The 24341-nt window shown below is 39.4% G+C and overlaps 1 protein-coding gene across 2 annotated transcripts in view; it reads right to left on the bottom strand.

Annotated features, from left to right (window-relative positions):
• LOC136857534 (uncharacterized protein CG7065) overlaps nucleotides 1-9658 on the bottom strand; it is a 288117-nt gene extending 278459 nt beyond the window's left edge. For both annotated transcript variants that reach the window (XM_067136264.2, XM_067136263.2), the window contains exon 1: nucleotides 9572-9658. The gene's annotated coding sequence lies outside the window, so the exon portion shown is untranslated. The remainder of the gene's footprint in view (nucleotides 1-9571) is intronic.
• Nucleotides 9659-24341: the final 14683 nt, after the last annotated feature.

Genomic DNA, 24341 nt, shown 5'->3' with positions numbered 1-24341 from the left:
CGTTGGGGTCAGAAGGCCAGCACCTCAACCTTCTGAGCCACACAACACGGCATTTCAAATAAGTACGGCAAGTTCTGGATCTTCTTAATTAAATATTTTTACTCGTCAAAGGAAATTCATATCAAAGCTGGCAAACAGCAATACACATCAGTGAAATATTTTTTTTACTCTACACGTAGCAACATTTTCTTTATTATGGAGGATTTTGTCATAAAACTGGCTTAGTTTGTCATTCCCAGGAATCTATTCCAGTAACTCTGCAGACGTTACAGAATACTATACAGTGTTAAAATCATGGGAATATAACCAGCTTTTGGGTGGTTAGGCTGTGTGCATTTGCAGAGTTTCGCCCAGACATACCCTCTGGGCTCATCAGTTCGATTGGCATGCTCCTCCCGTGATTTTAAGATGAAAGCCATTTTTGAAATTGTATCTCCATGGGGAGTACATATTTTTGAAAACTGAGAATTCACTTCTCCTTTAGCAGGTTAGCAATCCCTATTTGCTAACATGGCAGGACTACACAGCTGGTCTGCCACTGCCAGTCTTGGAGGAGCGTCCCAATCCAACTAATGAACCCATATGGCACGTCTGGGCGAAACTCTGCAAATGCACACAGCCTAACCAGTCAAAATCTGATTCTATTCAACGATTTTAAGATCTGTGGCAATGCAAGCCATTTTTGAAACTACACACTGTATTAATAGGCGAAACGATTAACATCTAGTTTCTGTATGAATATAGTTGTTGATCCTCTTACAGCAAGTATCCTGTTCTATACAGCCTGGAGCTCTCATCCTAACTTGTTAATACAGTATTACCTGCCTTTAGCGAAACCTTTACGAAGCGGAAAACTGTCGATATCAGAAAATTTTCCCAGTCCCGTTAATTATGGTTTAATATTCATGGAAGTTCACTTGTATTTAACAGAATCAGTCTGTTACAGAAACCAAAGGAACTTTTGTAACTATAATGGAAAAAATATGTACATTTCCAAACCCTTTTCAGTACACGTGCATTCCAAATCGATCTACGATGGCTGAGATAGGGATTGCTACAACAAATTCTCAAACAGTATAGTTATGGTAATGTCAGTGCAGATTACACGGCCACCGATCTAGAAGTTGAGACAGAGGTGGCGTTAGAAAACATCGAACGCCACCCATCACCTCCAAGAAAAAAGAACAGAAACTGATGGCGACTAAGACGAGAACAAAGACAATGAAGAAGATGGTTTATGTAATGTGAAGTCCTACCGTCATGCCCTATCAGCCGTAAAGAACATTCAGGCTATTACCTAACGAAAAATGACACTGAATTGTTTGACATTATTTGCCATGCCTGTATTTTAATTTAGAACTAATGCTACCATGGATAGTTATGTGCAGCACACAATTCTGGATTACTGGAAAAAGTAAATGACAGTACAGTACAATATTGCTATAGGTGTTATTTCTATACAGTAGCAGAGATTGAGAATATGAAGTGGAATGGAGGGGGGGGGGGGGGCAAAGAATGTTCAGACAACAAAAGGTACCCAATTTTATGGGATATAGCAAGCGAGGGGGAGCGGGGAGGTATATACACTGAAGAAAATGGAAATTGCGACACCCAGAAGGAGTGGTGCTACATTGTTGCAATTCAACAGGCAGGACGAGTGTTCGGTTGTGATTCGATGATTGAACTTTCAGGTCCCTCTGACCGCAAGTTTGGACAACAATACAGGATGTGCCCACCACGAGCTGTAATACATTGATGAATTCGTCGAGGCATGGAGTCAATAAGGCCCTGGATCGCTTCCTGAGGAATTGTGGCACATGCTTGCTGCACTGCACGGGTCAGTTGTTCCAGAGTTGTGGGTGGCTGAGGACGGTTGGTCAGTTGTCGACCCATCATGTCCCACACATGCTCAATAGGACTGAGGTCCGGGGATCTGGCGGGCCATTCTAAGGTTGTGATGTCGTGGAGAGCTTCTCTGGAGATGCGTGCAGTGTGAACGCGGGCATTGTCCTGCTGAAACATCCCATTAGCAATGTTCGCCATCATAGGGACAACCAGTGGATTGAGTACCCTATCAACGTACTGTCGAGCAGTCATAGTGCCCTCAACAAGCCCTAATTGTGATTTCACATTAAAGCCAATAGCTCCCCAGACCATAATGCTTGGTGTTGGCCCTGTGTGCCTCTCGACAATAAGATCTGGGCGGCCCCTCAGCCCGGTACGTCAGCGCACATGATTCCGGCGAACACTGCGGGCAAGACAGAAGCGCAATTCATCACCAAAGACGACCCGATGCCATTCGTCGACCCACGTCGATCTTTCTCGACACCAGGCCAGCCTTACATGTCGCTGTTGTGGGGTCAATGGAACACCTTCTGCAGGGACACGGGCTCGCAAGCCAGCTGCACGCAGGCGATTACCAACTGTTTGTTGTATAACGTGGGGTGCCACAGCTGCTCGAATTTGTGCTGCTGTTGCGTTGGGTTTCATCCGGGCCATCCGAATGATGCGTCGATCCTCTTTCACAGCTGTCTGTCGCGCTGGGCCTGTGCCAGGTCTACGAGTGTGGGTACCTTCACTTAACCACTGCTGCCATACACGTTGTACCGTAGATGTCTGTCGGCCAACACGTGCAGCGACAGTCCTTAGCGATAATCCAGCCTCACACAGCCCAATTATCCGAGCCCTCTCAAACAGCGACAGTTGTTGATAGCGTGCTCTTCTCTGTCATCGAGGCATGTTTGACGGGGAACACTTCACTGCACAGACTGCAAGTCAACTACGCTACACCAGAGTCCATATACTGGAGTTGATTCCTCCACGACCAATTAAGTGGGGAGACCTGTAGCAACAATCCAATGGGTCTGAAACTTTGATCGTTTATATACCTACACGGCATCGTTCCATATCTTGAAAATCAACACAAACGAACAATGCCTTCATGGTGCTGCAATTTCCATTTTCTTAAGTGTACATCAAAAATGAAAAGAAGAAAGTGTATTCCGACAGAAAGGTAAGTGTTAATAGTTTACCAATTTAAGAGCAGTAATTATAGTTTTTTTTTAAATGTTGATTCAATACTTTACAATAAAATTTTCACCAAAGGAAGAATATTATACAGGTATTACAATTAAATAGAAGTACGGCGTGATTATAAAATTAAAAATCACCTAGTACCGTACTTGACTACAAACTAAGAAGCTAACAGACACTAAAGGGACTGCCCGACTGACAAATGCGCGCAGCAAGCCGGTGAATCGTTCCTCAGCACCCATGATTTTGGAAAAAAAAAAAAAACATCCTGCTACCCTTCCTCACAATTTGCAGTGACGCTATACAAATCGGTTAGCCATAATAAACGACATTGTATGCATATTTCTGCTAATCATTTTGTTAATAATTTAAAAAATAAAGGAAAGAATTAGCTTATAAGACAACAGGACTTCTACCATTTTTTAAAATAATTTCTATAATTCATAGTTTCAACCGGCTAAAATGGAATTAAAATGTAATGTTTCTTTCACAAAGTGGGGGATCCCCCCCTCAACCCCTTCTAATCGCCGCTACTGTTTCTATAAAACTTGCAACGTGTATTAAATAAGTGTATATACTGTACCGGTACTACTGTGCACTGAGGAAGTTCTCAGCAAGAACAGATTTTTTGTTCGAGTTGACGAACTAGTATATATAAGTGTGCGATTAGTTATTATTGTATCTACTACTGCGCAAAATCGTAAATATACTGCTGGATTATCTGACAGAGGTATGTACTTATAATTTTTATGTTATTTTTAACCACCTTTATGAATCAGAATCCTGTATACAGCGGAAAAAAGTTCCTGTCCGTTGGGTTTCCGCTGAGGACAGGTTAAACTGTAATTTACCGGGCGAGTTGGCCGTGCGCGTAGAGGCGCGCGGCTGTGAGCCTGCATCCAGGAGATAGTAGGTTCGAATCCCACTATCGGCAGCCCTGAAGATGGTTTTCCATGGTTTCCCATTTTCACACCAGGCTGTACCTTAATTAAGGCCACGGCTGATTCCTTCCAACTCCAAGGCCGTTCCTATCCCATCGTCGCCATAAGACCTATCTGTGTCGGTGCGACGTAAAGCCCCTAGCAAAAAAAAAAATTTTTTTTTTCAAATTTTTTTTGCAATAACCTTTATTTGGGTTCAAAATTTATCTGCTGCATCCAAAATCTGTGCTCGGGATACAACTTCTCTCTTACTAACATATTTTGCGATTTTCCTCTGGTAAAAATGTTTCTACTTGAATCTTTCAACTCAAGAAGGCCATGCTTTAAAAAGTGATTCAGATGACCTCTTACACACTAGTTGCACTCGAAGCCCATTCTTGTAGGTCTCTGATAGTAACTGAAAGAAAAAGTTAATCATTTTGCAAATGGCAGAGAAAAAATGTCACTTAAATGCAGAAGTCTACAGATGTGACAAAACAACATTAGCTGGAGGTATTCAGATTCTGCAGGGACACGGTCTCGTAAGCAAGGAAGTTTTCACAACCAGAATCCCTTCCTGACATCAATCCCATCAGAATATTAAAGGAGATGAAATGAATGTTACCTGCTCCAGACTTAACATCCCATCGAATAGACGAATCACCACCATGAATGTCATGTCCTCACTCCATATGAACATTGCTAAGAGGTTTGCAATTGAATCCACACTTTTGGCATGCAATCTAGTTATTGGAAATTTTATACCATCACCTATCCTACCCTACCCTACCCCGTAACATTCTGGTGGTGAATTTTTTTCAACCAATGACTCAAACCAGTTAACCATTGTTGATAATTATAAAGTGTGATGTAAACTTACAACATGTGTATATGTTCAGATCTCAACATTTCCTCAGTCATGTCCTGTATTGAAACACAAAGCTTCATGAAATAAAGATACTTTACATCTTAGATTATTTGCAAGTGAAAATGATGTATACAGCTGCCTGAATTTACTTTTAATGAAACAAACCATTCATGAACTAGAGGCTGTGACTGAACCAGCCATCCCGGGATCCGCAAGTAGTAAGACAATCAACATTTATTTACAGAGACAAAACTTTCATGAAGTAGAGGCCTTGATTGAACCAGCCACTCCAGGATCCATAAGTAGAAGTGCTAAACGTTCCACTAGCACGCACTTTCCATGAACACTACGAATAAATCCTAAAATAGGTGCAGCACTATGTATTATTTGAATATGAATCGCTATTTTGCTCACAAATGACTGAGAGGTATGCTTTATTACAGTACCTTAAAACGGTGATGTACATAGTCTTCTACTAATAGGCTACACGAAGTTCTAAAAAGAAAATCACTGATCCAAACATCAGAGGGTTTTTCATATTAAGAGTATTACAATTTGGGATACTGAATATAGCACAATCTCAAAGTGAATCTGTTCTCCATCACCTTCATAATATGTATGACCACACTTTATAAAATGGGAATCATGTCTAAAAGCTTACCTGTACCTTAAAACAGTGACATGTAGTCATTTCTGAATTTAGGTACTTTTTCCTTTTACTCATTGTGTATTAAAATTCTAACTTACCTCTTAATCTTCTTCTCAGCACGCCAACTGTTTCTTAGTCTTCAATTCATATCAAATATTAGGTACGCAACAAGCTTTTGGAAGATAAACCTAATACTGTGATTATGTAATGACACGATAAGTATTTACTAAGTAGTTTTCATGGGTATAATTTTCCCAACAGTCTGAAAACTAGCTCATTATAGGAAGAGTAACAAACAGGAATGTACACTGGTTACAACAAATGCAATGAAATTACTTAGATAATTTACAGTACAGGATACAATGAATAAAGAAAATGACTGTTAAATGAAAAATCTCAAAACACTCAAGGGGTCCAGAAAACCGCTCAGCTTAATTGGGAAAGAAGAAAATCAGAGCAAGCTATTATGTACATTCAAGCAATCCAATTTAGATGGAGTTGTAATTCGTACTTGCTGTGATTTTCAGACGATTCCAGTGTAGTTTCAACAGTATACAACAATAGTAACTACATAAAGCAGGGCAGAATTTAAATCTCTTAATTTTACTTAGGGTTTCATTTTCAGGCATACGCCTGGGGGGGGGGGGGAATTTCAGATGCATATAAAACCTCTCATTCTCAACAAGAAATTGTTCAAATAGTCAGATATATAATTACAACCAGGAAAAATACTATAACGAAACCAGTCAGCCAAGCTTAAAAACTGCTGCTCTGTAAAATTGGGTAAATGTCACTAACAACATTGTCATATCACCTTCCCACTCGTTCCATCCTTACTCCACTGACTTCCGCTAGGCATAATGATGGTTTTACATGACTACCAAACGAGAGGGTGCACAGTGTACTAACTGCAGTGTGAATGAAAATGATGTTGGTCATAATGCCTCCACGGGAGCCATCTAATGACCAAACACGGTCACTGTTAGTAACTAGTCGAGTTCTAGTTTCCTGGAAAGCACTGCTCGAGAGAGGGGTAGATTAAAGTTCGGTTAGATTGTGCAGTGACCTTAACACTCATTACAGGTCCTGGTTTACCAGAAAGCACTGCTAGCAACTGGTTAGATTCTGGCTAACAGGAAAGCACCATTAGCGACAGGGTTAGGCCGACTTTGGTTGGCCATGCAATGACCTTAATATTTCTTACCGATACAGTCAGTTTCAAAATTACTGGCAGTGATGGTTAGGTTAGCATTTGTATTTAGTATTTGTGACAAAATTACTGATAGTGGCTCGTAAGTTTCTGTTTGCATTAAAACGTATAAATCCTTTAACAAAATTATGGAGTGAACGAATCAAGTCCAAGGTCGCTGTGCTGATCACATATTATCCTCTTCAACACAAGCAGATTTGCCCCTACTAAGGTCATTAGAGGGGCTTGTTACGGGTAATATGGGTGTGCTTAAGACAGTTTCCTAATTGACTTGGTCTCTTTCTATCACCTGACTGGTTGGATTTTATGATATTGAAGACCTATTTTTCCGACAGACATTACCTTATGGGCCTCTGTGAAGGAACAGAATTTTGGGTGTTCTTTCTAAAGTTTATTATTCTTGTGTTGTACTTCCTTTGATTATCTTTTTTTCTTATGTTTCTGCTGATTTCCCTAATGAGATAAATCTTCATTACAGAATAGTATTCCTTTCAGCATTCAGTCTACAAGCCTAATTTATTGAAGACTTTCCTTTCCTTAAAAATAAATAAATAAATAAATAAATAAATAAAATTTTAAAAAAATCGATGGATGTCATTCGGCACAGAACAGTAAAGCGAGTTGAGATGGAGGTGGTGCTGTCCTCACTTCTCCACTTGGGCTGGTAGTATTGCAGCGTGTTGGCAGCAAAGAAAGTGCTCCATGCCATACTTTGCATAAGAGGGAACGCGTAACATCACTGTCATTACTGTGCGGATTACTCAACCATTTTCATCAATGACAAAGACAGACAGAATGACAGTACTGCCAACAGAATAGTGTACAAGTGGAGATAGACTCTTCAATAAATGTATACTGCTATGCAAACTTAACAAGACACCATTATGGTATCAATGACCCTACCCTTTGGAAGTAGGAGAGGAGATTCAAGGTTGAAAGGAAAAATGACAGGAGAAACATCAGTAATTTTAAAAGAAAAGAACATTTAATCAGTCTTATGAATTAAGTTGTCTAACAAAATTCAAACACACTCCTCATAATATCAAGAGATACAGAATTGGCAACCAATGTATGCCTACTAATAAATGGGCTACCACTTCATAAATAACCAAACCACAAAGTCAACAAAAAATATGCATCCATATTCCTTGGTTAAAACTCAAATATCACCCTAAAATAATTTATATAATATCTTCAATAATCACTTGCTGACCGTAACAGCACCAAGAATCAGTGGATGGAAGTTAAAATTATTATGAACTTCAAAACACTACATTATTATCACTCACACACTAAGCACTAAAATACTGATATATATGGTACTTCTGGGAACATATATGACAGTCAAAGCTAAGAGGAAGTATTCTTACCACTTTTACAATCTATAGGCCCAGATCAATCAACTGGCTAATGATTCCGCCATTAGAGAAGTTTTACTCCAGCACGATGGATGACAAAAGCATCGTTATCAAGAATGAACAGGGCCTATGTATGAAAAATAAGAGTGGTATTCTCTAAGAAACTGTGTGTGAGAAACATGCACATGTTGTACAAATCACTCTTTCAACACACAATGAATACCATCCAGTACAGACCATTCCATTTCATTTCACATGAGAGGAAGACACTGTAATTAGACTTTCTGACAAAATCATTTCGCAGACATTAGCCTACTTTACACATCGTACCGGTATGCATGATACCCAAAACCATCAGGTGACAGAAGGTAAAATTGTTCATCCTCTAAAAATGTCTACCCTATTCTACTGACAATACAATGTACAAAAAGAAGTATTACTGCAGAACTCTTCTCAGTCTGGAAATAATGTATGAACACTTATCTTCAAGAACCTTCGGTAAGGATATTTCTCTCCTGTTCGACTATGTACTAATTCCCACTCAGAGGAAACCAAAATAAATTCCATACAAAGATTTCAGAAATAAATGAAACATGTTTAAATGGTACCCAGTGTGCAAGATTAAAGGAGCACTTTAGCATAATACTTGATCAATAAAAACATTTTACACAATATATAAGTATTTGTTTCTGAGATAACAGCAGTATTATTCCTTGGACCATTCATTAGCCACACATTATTTACAGTGGCCATCGCCACAACCTTCACTTCCAATGATTATTTCAGGAGCTCCACCCGAACTTCCAATAACCTGTTACCTCACGTAAAGGGAGGACAAGTGAAGGTGTGTGAGGGTCACAGTTAAAGTTAAAAGATGTTTTTAAGGATTATACAACCCTCACTTACACGTTACCAAGAGGCACCCAGGTGTAAGCATAACGAAAAATTTAGCAGCTTATATTTTTCAATAAACAGAATTCATACTTTGGGAGATATAAAACTCCTAGAGAAATATTACCTGCCGTCTGAAGGTTACCGGAACTGAGAAGCCCGCATTTCGCGTTAATTTACCAATGATCCAAGTAACTATTACGATCAAATGCGCAGAGTAGTTCAAGAATCATGTCCTTGTGAAAAAAAAAAAAAATTATCGTTAAAAGATGATTTTCAAGGGTTCCACAAATAAATCCGGGTTTTGTTTCTTCATCCAGCGATGTACGACAACTGTCACAAGCCCGCGTTTAGCAATTTTGCCCCGAAATAATGAACCGAGGAACGAAGCCCAGCGGTTACGTCAATATACGAAAATAAATCGTAAATGGATAATAAAAAGGTTTTTTTCTCGATCCCTGCAGTTTATTAATCATCTAACTTACCTTAATTACTAATCCACTCGTCGTGTGTATAAGTTATATATCTATACAAATACTTTGGAACATGGGAAACATCAAGTCCACCTACCTTCAATCAGCTCAAGTAGTGCTCGAATTTACTGACGTTTACAGAACTACATTGTTAATCGTCTTTACTTACCAACAAAAAAGAACTTCTTCCCGATCTTCACGGATGCATAAACTATCACACAAATCACGACGCCATTGCTTTCTAAACTAACTTGTTGACTTTAAAGAACAACATATATCGATTACTTTCCGAGAATAAATGAAGAAGGTTAAAAAATTCCAAAACTCTGCCGTTAAACAAAACGAATCGTTCCGACTCTAAAATACTCTAGTGAAACATGGAGAAATATGGCTAAGGTTAAGGTTTATGGACGCCTAAAACCCTTATCGATTAAGAAAGGAGCATTAGCGTGTGATATACAGGACGAGATAGAGGACCAGACACTTTTTCTCTCACTTAGAACCCAAGATAACTATCTTAATAGCAAACCAGAAAAATACGCATTTAAATTCAGGAAAGTATTTGACCAAAATACCAAACAACTTGAAATATTCGATGTTGTTGCCAAACCAGTGATAGAAAGTGTATTACAGGGTTATAATGGAACAGTATTCGCATATGGACAAACAGGCAGCGGTAAAACTTTTAGTATTACTGGAGGACCTGATAGTTACGAAGATAGAGGAATTATTCCGCGAACAATTCAATACGTCTTCAAAAGTATTCAGAAATCTCCAGATATAATCTACACGGCCTTCATATCATTTCTAGAGATTTATAACGAAAACGGATTCGACCTCTTGGACCCCAAACATGAAGTTACTAAACTTGATGACCTACCTCGAATATCTCTGTTGGAAGATAATAATGGCAACATTCACGTGCGAAACATGACTATGCATCCTGTATCCAGCGAGGAAGAGGCCCTAAATTTACTATTCCTGGGAGACACAAATAGAACTATCGCTGAAACCCCCATGAACCCTTCCTCTTCACGATCTCATTGTATATTTACATTGCATCTCTCTTTGCAGGACGTGAAGTCGGCTACGGTACGAAGAGTCAAACTTCACCTCGTCGATCTCGCTGGGTCGGAGCGAGTGCACAAAACTGGTGTCGGAGGCCGTACCCTGAACGAGGCGCGCCATATCAACCTATCTCTACATTTTCTTGAGCAGGTAATCGCGGCTCTCGGGGAGACGGGAAGGGTTCATGTTCCCTATCGCAACTCGTTACTCACCTGTATACTTAGAGATTCCCTAGGTGGTAATTGCCTTACTGTCATGCTAGCTACCCTCTCCTTGGAGGAGACAAATGTACAGGAAACTATCTCCACTTGCAGGTTTGCTCAGCGAGTGGCACTCGTCACCAATAATGCTACAGTAAATGAAGAGAGAGATCCATTGAAGGAAGTACTGCTATTAAAGTCACAAATTAGAGAGCTGAAGGAACAGCTAGCCCTCTTGTCTGCTAATCAGCTCACAGAAGAGCTATCAGAGGAGGAAAAAGACCTCTGCCGAAAATGGGTAGAGGACTTTCTTAAGGATGGTTTCCAGGCAGGGGAGTTGTCACCAGATTTACGCAAGATACGCCTGAGCTACCAACTGCTAAGGGATGCTGTGTTACGTACTCAAAGTAAAGATGCTGAAGAGGGCAGAGTCTGCGACAAAAACCTGCTGCGTCAACGCGAAAATGAGATAGGGATACTTATAAGTTTATTACGGAGGGAAAGAAAGAAACTGGCAGATATTTCCTCCTGTAACAGAACATCGTCCAGTATATCTTCTCCAGAGAGCCTTATAAAACACGAGGCATTTCTAACTAATGCAGAGAAGGAAGCATTCAAAATGTATACAATTGAGCCACGACGCACGGTTGAAGTTGATCGCCTACAAGCCCAACTTCACCAAAAATTTAACGAGGCCAAGAGAATTGCGAATGACATCAAAAAATGTCAGCAGAACATAGACACTTTGCGAACAATATTAGAGCAGGACAGATCCCAATCCCCTGAGTTGAAAAAACAATTAGAATTGGAGCAACGTGAATACAGAAACAACCTCTTTACGCTAAGGAATCTGAAATCAGAGACCGATCATCTTAAACATGGTCTAGAACAAGCAAAAAATCGTATGGTGAATCGTTTCCGAGACTGGTGGGCATCAGCTACACATCAACAATCTGACACCAGCTCAACGGACTTATCGATTTCGCAATCGGAAAGTTCATCACTTTCTATGACAAGTGCACCATCACAGGAGACGGGACTAAATATACCACATAACTCACCGGGCAGAAGTATATTTATCGCTCCAACAGCCTTGAATAATATCCAACCTGAAAATCTGATCAACGACTCACCAGGTTCTAAGGAGCAAATGATAACAATTACGACTTCTGGGAAGTTAAAAGACCTCACGTCGCCGAAAGAAAGATCATACAACATAAATGAGACTTCCAAAACCAAGCAAGAGGACTTAAATTCACTCAAGAACAAAGAAAGTGATAATTACCAAATAAATAACTGCGACAGCAACTATGAATCGCAATGTGAAACGCAAACGGATATTACACAATTGTCTGTGGGTGAGAAAACTTCGAAAAACAGACAAGATGTAAAATTTATCAACGACTGTATGAAATTAAACGATCGATTTGGAGTAATTAATAAGGAAACTGATACAACACTGAAGCAGTACATTCCGGTATGTATTAATGATATAAATAACAAACAGTTTAACAAAATTGGACTTTCATTTGAACCAGGAAAGGAATTCACAAATGATGCTCTGAATGAAGTGTATATACCTAATGGCAAACGTGTGAATGAAGGCTATTATTACTCTGACACACGAGAATTATCAAAAGAAGAAAGTAATATAACGTTCAATAAAACAGATGAAATTCTTTCAACCAAAAATAATGTGGAAATGAACGGTATTCAACTCGGATCAGAACACCTGTATGCAAACACACAGAAACCATCAACAACAATATCTATAACAACAACGACAACAGGATTTCTCAGTAGTTCCAGAGGGGTCTATGAACCTTCTGGTGAAAAATGCAATGAATACTGTAGTGAACATCAAAGCAATGAAGAGTCAATTGAACTATCAAAGGGGTTCATCCTTAATGCATCAACTCCGAAGAGAGGTGATCCAAAAAATGATTATTATATTCCAGGAGTACATCTTAGAGCAGATGTAAAACGAAGTGATGATGGAGAGGAGAATGAAGAACTAACAGCAGACTTCCTCGAAAACATTCCATTGACTGGAGACAAGGAAATAGATGAAGAAATAATTGAATTTTATACGATTAAGCATAAGATAAATCGTAAAGACATTAAGGTATAAAATAAAATAACGTCTACGTTCGTTCTTCGTCATAAAATACAACAAAGAAAATTATATACAGTAAATATGTGTATTAATTTGTCGATATGATGATACCGGTACCTCACACTGTTTCTACAACATATTTCAGGAAAATTATCACTCATTGTATGAAACCAAGAATGTTTAATTGCAACTATTGCATCCTTACATGAAAATATAATAAATGTCAATAATAATAATAATAATAATAATAATAATAATAATAATAATAATAATAATAATAATAATAATAATAATAATAATAATAATAATGTACGGAGATTTCAATAATATTCACAAGTAAACAGAAAAATAGAACTTGATTCATAAATATTTTGAATAAATGTCTTGTGCGCGACGCTATCAAACATGATCGCACGTAAAAAGCAAGTAGAACCTGTTTCATAAATATATTTTCTGAATAAGTGCCCCATTACTGCATATTGTTCATTTCATGATATGAAATGTGAAAAGCTCTACCATCAGATTTAACTCCTGAAAAGTCTCCATTGGGAAATGAAGTTCTCTGAAGGAATGCCCGCTTTCTAATCTCATTTCTTGGTATACAATCATCTGTCACCTTCTCTAGATTTAAAACTTAGCAGTCTTCTTGTATAGGCCTATATGTATGTATGTATGTATGTATGTATGTATGTATGTATGTATGTATGTATGTATGTATGTATGTATGTATGTATGTATGTATGTATGTATGTATATTCAGTCCGTCAGCGATAACGCTGATGGAATCCTCAAGAGCTCTGCCATCAGCTGTCATAGATGGCCTAGGCATCACTGAAGAGGCGTACTGGGGAAATGAGAAGTGAGGTAGTTTCCCGTTGCTTTCCTCACGTAGGCCTATATGCAGATGACTAAATGAATTTAATCTATGCAGCCCTCTAGTTGTAAGGAAGTAAACCTAAAATCCTTTAGGGCCTGTGAAAACATCTCAGCTGTTAAAGTTATCACGGGAATTTTCATTACTATTTGTTTTAATGAACAGTTACTCCTTAAGATAATGATAGGGTGTCACCTCCGGAGAGATCTGGTGCATGAATTTTTCGAGTAGACGTCCTATAAGCGACCTGCATGTCTGTGAGGATGGGGCTCAACCTAAGGTTGGAAATGATCTGGAAATAAAATTATGAAGACGGCATACAACCCAGTCCCCGAGCAAGACGAATTAACAGATTAAGGTTAATATACCCGATCCGACCGAAAATCGAACCCGTGACTCTCTGGACCAAAGGCCGTAACGGTACGCATTTAGCCAAATATCCGGATATCCTTAAGATGAAATAGGCTTACTTTCTTGAAGTAATAGGCCTATAATGGCGTGTGGGCTACGAAGAGGCCTGATGCCGTATAGCGACCTGCGGCATCTATGAGGAAGGGGCCTTACATGTGATGACTTCTAATTATGAAGACTGCACACACGCCCATCCCCCGAACCCTGTGAATTAACCAATGAAGTTTAAAATCCCCGATCCGACCGGGAATCGAGCCCGGGACTCTCTGAGTGAAAGACCAGCACGCTAAATGTTCAGTCATGGAGCCGGACTTGAAGTAATTGGTAATATCCTCCAAGTTATAAATTATGTTTCCTTCATACAACAACGACTCATGAAACATTTCTCTGTGAAGCAAAAGGTGATCAGAGTCTTCATCACCTTCATGAAATTGTAAAATTTTGTCTTTGCATCATTCCCAACAAGAAACTGTTCGAATTCAAGTAAGAATTCGCAATATGATATGTGAAGGAGAGGGAACCAAACATTAACATTGGTATCCATGAATGCAATCCGCTTCTGTGGTGTAATGGTTAGTGTGATTAGCTGCCATATGTGGAGGCCCGGGTTCGATTCCCAGTTTCTTCTTCTTTTTCTTCTATGGCTCTAAAGTTAATTGTGAACCTTGGCCTCTTCAACAATCTTCCATCATTTATCGCGATCCAACGCTAAAACTTTCCAATTCCTATAGCCCATTTCCCGAAGATCTTCAGTAACTCCATTCATCCATCTGGTTCTCGGTCGACCTCGTCCTCTCTGTTCCCCTGGATTTCTATTTTTAATATGTTATTAGGTACTTCCGTATCACTCATCCGTGCTACATGCCCGGCCCACCTCAACCTGGCTGATTTCACTATTCTAATAGCTGGGCTTTATAAATGTACAATTCATTATTTTACCTCCTCCTCCATGTTCCTGTTTCACAGACTGGGCCGATGTTTCTTCGAAGTATCTTTCTTTCGAAGGCATCCAGCATTCCAGTATCTTTTCCTGTTAACGGCCTAGTTTCCGAGGCATATGTAAGCACAGGTCTTTGTTTTATAGGTGGTTAATTTAGTCGTACGGGTCAAGAGCCTTGAGGAGAGAAGCCTTGTTAGAGCAAAATAGGCTCTGTTGGCTGCTATTAATCTCTGTTTAATTTCATTAATTATGTTTCCTTCATACAACAACGACTCATGAAACATTTCTCTGTGAAGCAAAAGTTGATGTTTCTTCGAAGTATCTTTCTTTCGAAGGCATCCAGCATTCCAGTATCTTTTCCTGTTAATGGCCTAGTTTCCGAGGCATATGTAAGCACAGGTCTTTGTTTTATAGGTGGTTAATTTAGTCGTACGGGTCAAGAAATGCTCAACTCTCTCAAAGGTGTAATTGCCCACGGTTATTGAGGGTGGCATGCTCTCCTTACGTGCTTTCCCAGCAGCCATATATTTAGTATTCTATTGCTGGACGTACAGTCCTATTTTCCCACTGGTCTGTTCAAGGGCGATGAATATCTCTTCCATTGCCTTTCGAGTTCTTTCCACTATATCTGCATCATCGGCATAAGCAAGTATCTGCACTGATCTATAGAAAATCGTTCCGCTATTCAGGAGGTTTGCATCTCTCATCACCTTTTCCAAGGCAACATTAAAGAGGAGACATGCCAGCGCGTCTCCCTGCCGTACCCCATTTTGACTATTTAATGTCTCAGACATCATTCCTCCCGTTCTTATACTACTTCGTATCCCACACATTGTCATTCTCACCAGCCTTACCAATTTTCCAAGAATTCCCAGTTCAGTCACAGCATGGTACAATAGCTCTCTGTCTATATTGTCATACGCTCCTTTGTAATCAATGAAGAGGTGATGCGTGCCAATCGCAAATTCGATTGTCTGCTCTAAAATTTGCCTTAAGGTGAAAATCTGATCTATGGTGGACTTTCCTGAGATAAATCCACACTGATAAATCCCAGTCTCTCTCTGTACAATTGGGAGAAGACGGTCAAATAGAATGTTGGAGATACTTCATATCCCAAGTTAAGTAGCGTAATTCCTCTATAACTATCACACTCAAGCTGATCCCCTTTCTGATATATAGGACATATAATTCCTTCTTACCAGCAACTAAGTCCAGGAAATTTATTTACGCAGATGATATACTACTGGTTAGCCAAACACCAAGTTTTCCAGAAGCTGAACAAATTCTTACAGCAGATCTAGAAAAGCTAGATACATACTTCCAAAAGTGGTGTCTCCGTCCAAATCTCCAAAAGACTGTTGTATCTGTGTTTCATCTCAGAAATAAATTTGCCAACTACAAGCCTTCAATAACATTCAGAAATCAATCCTTACAACACTGTCCCTTCCCAAAATATTTAGGTGTCACATTAGACAGATCCCTAACATATAAACATCATATTAACAACACAGCCGCCAAGATTAAAAGTCGGAATAATATTCTTCAAAAATTAGCCGGCACATCTTGGGGCGCAAACAACCAAGTGTTGAGATCTACTGCTCTAGCTCTTTGCTATTCAGTTGCTGAATACTGCGCTTCAATTTGGCTGAACAGTGCTCATACTGCGAAGATTGATGCTCAACTAAATCAAACAATGCGCATCATAACCGGTTCTATTCGTTCTACAAACGTGGCCTGGCTGCCTACACTCAGTAATATTCCTCCGCCTTGCTTAAGAAGGTCTGAAGCTCTTCTAAAACTGTGGAAGAAGACCAGCCAGGACTCCAACCTCCCCGTTCACCAGGATATTACTCAACCTGCCCCTCCTCGACTTAAGTCTAGATCTCCACCCTGGCGCACTGCACTTACACTGGAAGAATCTGGGTTCTCCATCACGAACGCCTGGTTACACCAATGGCAGCAGTCTTCTGTTCCCAATCAACATCTTGTGACTCTACCTCATGTTCAACCTCCCGGATTCCATCTACCCAGACGTCAATGGAGGACTCTAAACAGGATAAGAGTCAATCAAGGAAGATGCGGCTATACGCTTTATAAATGGGGCTGGCAGAAGTCTTCTGGGTGTGATTGTGGAGCTACCTCACAGACCATCCACCACGTAATTGCCGAGTGTCCACGGAGAGCATTTCAAGGTCCTTTGGAGGACATTCATAACGCAACTGAGGAGGCCTTGAAATGGATCAATGGACTTGATTTGGAACTATAGGCTTCTGCTTGTATATATTGTATACTTATTTATATAATCTATCTGTGCACATCATACGATAAATAAATAAATTGCTGAGGCATTTTCTCTTCATCCCATACTGAAGTAGCTACTTTTAGGAAAGTCCATTCTATTTCACTGCCACCTTGCTTGAGCAGTTCCGCTGGAATATAATCTGTTCCTGTTGCCTTCTTATTCTTCAATTTCTTCATGGCAGTTATCACCTCTTCTAAAGTTAGCGGACCTATATTTTCGTCAGGGTCATTTCCTCCTTGCGCATCAATTAAGTGTCTTGTTATCATTCTGGAATTCAGGAGTCTATCACAATGTCGCCGCCATCTTTCACATATCTCTTTTCCCTCACCAACATTTTTTCCTGTTTCATCCTTTATCAGGCTAGTTTTGCCACAGAAGGGTTTCCGTGAAGCATTTATCTCTCTGTAAAATTTCCTCGCCTCATTCTGATTTCTCAGAAGCTCCATTTCTTTGGTATTTGCATTCATCCACTCTGTCTTTTTCCTCTGATGGGTCTTGTTTTCAATCCTCCGTTTTTCTTTATAGACTTCATTCTACCTGCACAATATGATTGTAATGTCCTTCTGTTGCTATTTCGCACTCAGTGTCAAACCAAGGAGATCTTTTATATCTTGTTTCAATTCCCAGTGTTTCATTTGCTGACGTCTCCACTGCAATTTTAATCCTTTACCACTGATGATACTCAATGTCGTTGCATTCTTCAGTATTTTCAAGGATCTGTATTATCCTATCCTGGTATTGCTTTTTAACTTCAGATGATTCTGGAGCTGTTATATTGTATTTTGGTATGTTGGTTCGGGTTCCTTTGAATGCACTAGAGATCCTAGCCCTAATTCTCGCACGTACCAGGAAGTGGTCTGAGTCTACATTTGGTTAACTGAGACTCCTCACATCCAAGAGATCTGATTTGTGCCTTGCATCATCAACACATGATCAATCTGGTTAACTATGTTTCCATCCGGCAATGTCCACGTTCCTTTATGTACGTCTTTGTGTGGGAACAATGAGGAGCCCACAACCGTATTTCTAGATGCTGCAAATAATATAAGTCTCGTTCCATTATCATTACTTACAGTGTGTTTGCTGTGGCATCGCCCTCTAGTATATCTCTCAGCCTTCCCACTTCGCTCGGCTTGCGTGCTTCTTTATGAACATCACGTAGGGACTACTTTGGCCGCTGTGGCGCTAGAAGCGTGGACGCGCCCCCCTCTCTAAAGGCACGTTAGGAGCAACAAGGAAGGGGGGAGTAAACAGTGTGTTGAGTGTCGTTTCTTTATGTAGTTTACTGAGATTGTGTCGAGTTGTAATATTAGTGGAAGTACAGACTATTTATTTCATCATAAGAAGGTATGTAATGGTAGTAATTTATTAAAAGAAGTAATTACAAGGTATGTTTAAATCTAGCGCACCGTTCGAGTTTCTCATACCCTTTTAATCTAATTTCTTACTTCACTGAAGGCTATCGTAACATATTTGCTTTAATTAGTTATTGCTTACGATCTTGCCATAGTCTACATTAACTTGGCATATTAATGTCCTACTGTAGGTTTCTGTCTATCAATAGCAATGGTATATTTCTTCGTGCCTTGCTGCACAAGCCGGAGTAGTAAAGTGAGAGGAGTATCATTTCACAAATTTCCCAACCAAACTGACCTCAGAGAACAATGGCTTAAAGATATATCCAGAGCAGACTTCAGGCCCAATTTAAATTCTAGATCTCCTGTGGTATGTAGCCTTCATTTTCGTGAGTCTGACTATCGACCTGGATTGAAAATTAAGAAAGACTGCAGGATGCTGCTGTTCCCTCTGTTTTCCCAACTTATCCATCTTACAAAGTCCAACAGATCAAGGCAGAACGTAGACCTATTATAAAACATTCAGTCATTGCCAAAGGTAAGAAACGAAAATATGAATCAACTGAGCCAAGTTGTGACGAAAGTAATACTTCAGGTGTTAACCTGCACGAGTGTCCCGCAAATCATGACTTTCATCGTTCCGTTGATATTTAATATTTAGTGCTTGACAATAATGTATTTTAGTGTACCATTTGCCACCGAGGTAGACATCTCATTTGCAAACAAAGAGATTTTGATTTGATTTGATTTGATTTGATTTGATTTGATTTGATTTGATTTGATTTGATTTGATTTGATTTGATTTGATTTGATCTGATTTGATTTGATTTGATTTGATTTGATTTGATTTGATTTGATTTGATTTGATTTGATTTGATTTGATTTGATTTGATTTGATTTGATTTGATTTGATTTGATTTGATTTGATTTGATTTGATTTGATTTGATTTGATTTGATTTGATTTGATTTGATTTGATTTGATTTGATTTGATTTGATTTGATTTGATTTGATGTCCAGCGCGACATTTTAGACGAGAAACTACTTGAAATAGAAACAAATAAATTGCGACTAAAACTGTGGAGAGCGCGGACTAAACTTTCACGACTTGAAAACGAACTGAATAAAACTAATCAGGAGTTGGAGATTTATAACAATAATTATCATAAAGCCTTGTCGCGAATAATTAAAACATTCGGGCATGATCCCTCAAATGCCAAGTTTTCAATCCTTCTTGATCAAATAGCGAATTTTGAGAAATGCTCTCCGAGATGGACAGAATCCACGGTGAAACACAGTATAGTTTGGGAATGAATATCGCCCAAAGGTTATAGGTATGCTAGGAAAAATATACTAAAGTTGCCTTCTAAGAGCACATTATCCAGGTATTTGGGTGAGACTTCATGCGACACAGGAGTTACGAACCTTGTGAAAGAGATATTAACCTTAGAATCTGAACGTTTAAATGAGGCTGATAGAGTATGTTCCTTGGATGAAATGGCAATAAAACAACAATTGCAATATGACAAAAAGCTAGATACTTTCTTTGGTCACAAAACCACATCTGTTCCAGATAATACTATATCCGAAATTAATAACGTCAAGAATGTGAGGGAATCTGAAATTCTCGCCAATAATTTGCTTTGTTTTATGATAGCGAGGTTATGCACTAAGTACGGACTTCCAGCCTCGTACTTCTTTACCAGATGAACCTCAGGCAAGGAACTGTATAATTTGACACTGTCTGTTATCAGAGAGATTGAAGCTTATGGATTTCTTGTAATACGTCTAGTTTCCGATAATCATAAGACCAATGTTAATATGATGAGACGACTTTCCAATAGCAAGATTTTGAAGCCACAAATTACTCACCCAAATGACCCGAACCGACCATATATTTCTTGCATTTGACCAATGTCACATTTTTAAGAACGTAAGAAACACAATTTTAGAGAAGACCATGTTTGATGGAGAAGACACAATAAGTGGCTCTCACGTGAAGAATTTATATGAATTGCAAGCAAGTCAAGTGGTAAAACCTGTTCGCTTTCTGACCCGAAAACATGTAAGCCCAAACAACATAGAAAAAATGAATGTGAATCGATCGAAGGACATATTTTCTACACCAGTAATAACAGCTATGGAATATCTCCAAAAACATTCTGGACATCCAAAAGCTTGTTCCAAGACTGCACAGCGACTATATACTTCACGAAGATGATTCAGAAATGGTTCAATATCCATGATGTTAGCAGTCACAACAACGCTAAATTTTGCCCTGACAAGGTCCATTTTTTTCAACACAGATGATGACAGGTTTTACTGGCTGGAGAGTGAGTTTATGGTATATCTTGAGGATGTGAAGGAAGCATGCCATGAGCAAGGAGCGAGTTTTCTCAGCAATGAAACTTACGAGGCTATTCGGCTAACTATGTGTTCTACAGTTCTCTGTATCCGATACTTAGTGCCGTCTGGCTTTCATTTTGTGCTAACTAGAATATTTAACAGCGATTCCCTAGAAATGTTCTTTAGCATTTTGAGGAGAACTTCAGGCAACGATGACATGCTGGATTCAAGGGCTGTAGTACTTGCCCTCAACAAAATTTTGAAGATAGGAATTTCTTTGAAACGGCGAAATCACCATACTCGTGAGATGAATGTTATTAGCTGTGTCAAATCATCTCAATCGGTCCCATCGGAAGTGATCCCTAACATTCCAGGAACAGTGATAGAAATCCTGCAAAATCTTCACAAGCCGCATTGTACGCATACCCACTTTTACAAAATTTATTTACAGTTGGTTATTAGATAACAGTATTCTAAATAGTAACCATGCTGTTATTATGCAGTAAACTTAATACCGGTACCCTTATTTCTTTTACAAGTCTGGAGGTAGTATCTATTAAACTTGCATCGCTTGCTTTCCTTAGTGGTTTCGCTGTGAAAGATAAGAAAAGAAGTAACTTGTGAATCACGCCGTAGCCTAATTCAACAACAAAAATGCAGTTCTCCACTAATGGACATAATTTTTAAGCAAGATCGGTGTAATGTCTTCTCTATCCATCAGAACGGTTAGTGTGGATTATGAACATTGTTAATGATTTCGTGTGTGAAGCTGCAAAATTTGTTAATACAGGAGCTTGTACGACTATAACTACCGTAGTTCTGCCTGGTTTGTAGAGTCCGGAGGTTTTAAAGTGCGACTCAAATGACAGTTCTAATCATGCTGAGAAATAAGGTCAGGTAATCTGCGAAACTCTTATCCCGAGTATCTTAGAAAAACTTTGGACATGAAGTGACTGAACGTTTTGAGAGGGTGAAATACTTAAACAGTAAGCCGATCAACAGGAAAATCATCAGAATGTAGGCCTAACAGCTGTGGGAAACTGCGTGTCGCTCGTTCTGACTGGGACTGGCCACGCTTGCAGCGCTCCGGTAGAGAAAGTGAGTACTTGAAGTTCGCATGTATTCTTAAAGTAGGGAGACTGATGTATACTAGAGGGCGATGGCTGTGGGAACCAATTGTTGGCTTATATATCTGTTCCCTTCCCACCTGGGCATTTAGATCACCAGCAACTATTTTAATGTCATGGCCTGGGCAACCATCATATGTTCTTTCCAAAAGTTCATAGAAAATTTCTTTCTCTTCTTCCTCAGATTCTTCTGTTGGTGCATGGGCGTTAATTATAGAGTAATTAAAGAACTCACCCTTTACCCTGAGTACTGACATTCTTGGACTAATAGGTGTAAACCCAATTACAACGTGCTTTAGCTGGTGATATACCACAAATCCTGTGCCGAACTCGTGCTTCTTCTCGCTACAGCTATATAATATACTAGCTTCTCGCTTTTCTAGAATTCCAATTTCGGTCCACCTTACTTCTTGTAGAGCTATGCTACTCTGCTTCAGCGTTCACATTCGGTGTTCGGCTGTTGTGCAGTGCACACGTCTCTCTCCGGTCACTGGTGCAGCGGCTTTTTTACGTCTGTAGATAAGTAGAGTGTTTTGTGTTTGTGTTTGTATCCTAGTAATTCTTCTCTTGTAGTTGTTTAGGTGCTAGTATAGTGTAATCACCTTTCGGAGTACTATGTCTGTAGATAGTGGCGGTGGCCCTTTAGGAAGACCTCCTGATATTGGCAATGATGCCATGAGTGAGGACTTACACATGGACGCTAGTAATACTGATACCCAACGAGACAGTTCTCAAGATACAATACGTGACATGGATCAGCGCCAGCACGTTCCTGTATCTACATATTCTAACACTAATCTTCGCCCTTACATAGTATATGTAGAATCGACCGAATCTAAAAATAAAATAGGACATATTCACCCTATGACTCTGGGTCGGATTTTCTATGAGAGGCAAATTGGTGAAGTCAAGGCCATCCATAGGAAGGGAAGAAATAGGATCCAAATTACTTTTATGTCTAGTAAGGCTGCAAACGCCTTTCTTTCTCATCCCATTCTTAAGGAAAAGAAATTGAAAGCTTTTATTCCGTCTTCGAATATTCATCGAGTAGGGGTAGTCCGGGGAGTAAATACTACTATTTCCGAATCCGACATTCTCACCTATTTAGAATCGCCATATCCTGTAGTGAAAGTACAACGTCTAAATAGACGATCATCCAAAGAGAGAAAAACTTAATATATCCCTACAGGTACTGTGAAGGTAGTATTTGAAAGTCAACAACTTCCGAAAAGTGTGTCCATTTTTAAGGTCATTTTAGAGGTTCAGGCCTTTACCTATATTCTCTCCTTTATTATGCAAACGATGTCAGCGGTATGGACATACCGCTACTAATTGTCGTTCCAGGGAGCCGAGATGTGGCAAATGTTCCCTTAATCACTCTACCGAAGATTGCACTCACCAACTAGTTAAATGCGCTAATTGTGCAGAAAATAATCCCGCAGGGGCTGAACGTTGTGAAATCCACAAACAAAAGAAAGAAATCAAACGCATTTTGAGTGTTGAAAACAAATAATATTTAGAAGTAAAACAACTATTTTGCCCCATTAGAGTCCATATCCAACCCCCTTATGATGCCACAACATTTCCCTCCTTTACCCAATAGACCTTCCCAATCGGAAGAAACCGTTCCTCGAAAGCGTAAATTTACTATGGTGGTTAGTAACCCTCCCCACCCACCCGTTAAACCAGGTTATGGCAGGGCATCATATCTGAATTTGATAAGTATTCCGAAGACGGTTCCAGAACATTCTGGCACTCCAGTAGTGCGTTTGATACCTGCTACTCCTAACGAGCCTGCATCTACATCACGGAAGTCAAGTCACCAAGGGCAACCTTCGGATCCCCACGCACAAATATCAGCATCTCCCTCTGTCATGGCTTTATATTGTAATTCAAATGTTAATTCTAATGAAAAATGTCGAAACGTCTCTAAAAAATTTGAAGACTTAATGGAACACATGGGACAAAACGTCCAATGGAAGCATCTGTTAAAGTCATTACATGATGAGGTTCTTCTTTTATTGGGACATTCCACTAATTCCAAGTAAAACATGCTGTTATTGCAATGGAATTGTAGGAGCATACTAAATAAGAAACATGAATTAGTGAGTTTGTTAAATTCTCTTGATCCTGCGGTAATGTTATTGAGTGAAACATGGTTGAAATCTCATTTTCATTTTCGTATGAAAGGTTTTAAGGTC

Source organism: Anabrus simplex, chromosome 1 (assembly GCF_040414725.1).
Source record: "Anabrus simplex isolate iqAnaSimp1 chromosome 1, ASM4041472v1, whole genome shotgun sequence".
Classification (NCBI taxonomy): Eukaryota; Metazoa; Arthropoda; class Insecta; order Orthoptera; family Tettigoniidae; genus Anabrus; species Anabrus simplex.
The sequence above is the reverse complement of the archived record's forward strand: the minus strand, read 5'-3'. Positions and strand labels throughout refer to the sequence as shown.